The sequence below is a fragment of the Galeopterus variegatus genome, unplaced genomic scaffold (assembly GCF_000696425.1).
Source record: "Galeopterus variegatus unplaced genomic scaffold, G_variegatus-3.0.2 Scaffold507, whole genome shotgun sequence".
NCBI lineage: Eukaryota > Metazoa > Chordata > Mammalia > Dermoptera > Cynocephalidae > Galeopterus > Galeopterus variegatus.
In genome coordinates, this window is record NW_007726618.1 from 300707 (window position 1) to 302410 (window position 1704).

The following is a 1704-nucleotide window of genomic DNA, read 5'->3' on the forward strand; positions in this document are numbered from 1 at the left end:
TATACTTTCATACATTGCTAATGGGAATTCAAAATGGCACAGCTCTTCCAAAGGGGGATTTGGTAATATTACACACACACACACGTACACACATTCTCTGGCCCAGCAGACAGTTCCACTTATGCATTCTATCCCAAAGATACACTGACAAAAAGAAAAATTAACATTTGGTAAAAGATAATTGCTGTGCTGTCATTTACAACAGCAAAAGACTATAAACAACCCAAGTGGCCATCATCAGGGGACTGGGTAGATAAACTATGGTTCATTCATACTACAGAGCATATACCTATGTAAAACAGAACAAAGAGTATCTGTAATATTTATATAAAATGATTTCCAGGATATATTTGTAAGAGACAATATCAAATACAGAACACTGAGTCTAATATCAACTTTTGTGTAATAAAGTTGAAATATGTAAACATACAAACATGTTTATATTCTGTTAGAGAAATAGCAGGAGGATAAATCAAAACCCTTGTTAAAATGGCTACCTGGACAAATGCAAAGAGCAGCAGGGAAATAAAAGAGTTGTTTAAAATTCATTTGAAGTTATTCAGTTTTAAACGTGGTGTGTCAATAATTTGATCTACAATTAGACTTTTTTTTCAGTGTCTTTAACATTTTTTTAAATTTATTTTACTTTAATTGAAAATATGTGTATGGTCTACAAAACAAAACTATAAAACAAGGTACCTAATAGTTGGTCATTAAAAATAAATGACTTCAAGTAAATTTTAAAGAGTATTCTGACTGCCTGTAGCTGTATAAAACTGTCTGTAGCTNCTTCAAGTAAATTTTAAAGAGTATTCTGACTGCCTGTAGCTGTATAAAACTGTCTGTAGCTATATAAGTCTATCTGTCTTACACAAGATGACAAACCATTTAGGTTTTACTTAGAATTGAGGGGTTTCCAGGACACAGGACTTTTGGTGCTAAAACCAGGAAAGTCTCAGGCAAACCGGAAAAGGCTAGTCACCCTAATTAAAAGACAAACAATAAATGCAAAGAAATCTTAAACTGACTGCAGTAGTTTTGCCATTATTTTGGAGCTATTATAAATATATGGAAGATGAAGTAATTATATTAATGTTCTTATGAACCAAGATTTCAGTATAAGAAAAAAGCACTAGTAATACATAAAACTAAAAAAAGCTGAGTAAAAAACTAGGAACGAGAAGATGTGAACTAGAAGAAACTTCTGGGAAGATGGAAACAGCACTGGTGTTGTTTTTTAGTCTTCCCAAATCCCCTCAGGAAAATGTACAGAGTATCCAGGAAGGCAAAAACAAAAACATTTACAACAAAATTAAGTGACAAAGTATCCCCACAATCCTCAAAATAGAAGGATGTGTGGACAAAACGTGTTATCAGCATTGGTGTGGGGGGTAACAGAGGGAAGCAAATAGCTTTCTGCAGGATCTAAAAATGAGAGAAGCCCTAAACCATCAACAGGTGGCTACTCTAAAGTGTGACAAGCCAAAATGGAATTGGGAGGGTTTTGAACACTCACAGGGAATTGAAAGTTGTGGACCTGAAGGGGCCAGAACTCTGGGAATATGAGATCACATAACTAAACAAGTAAGTTCCCTTTCAGGAAAAAACAAACAAAAACAAAAACAAACAAACAAAAAACACTCTGAAAAGAAACTGCTGGGAACAGTTTCCAAATTCAGTAAGTCAGAACCAATAGATGTACAA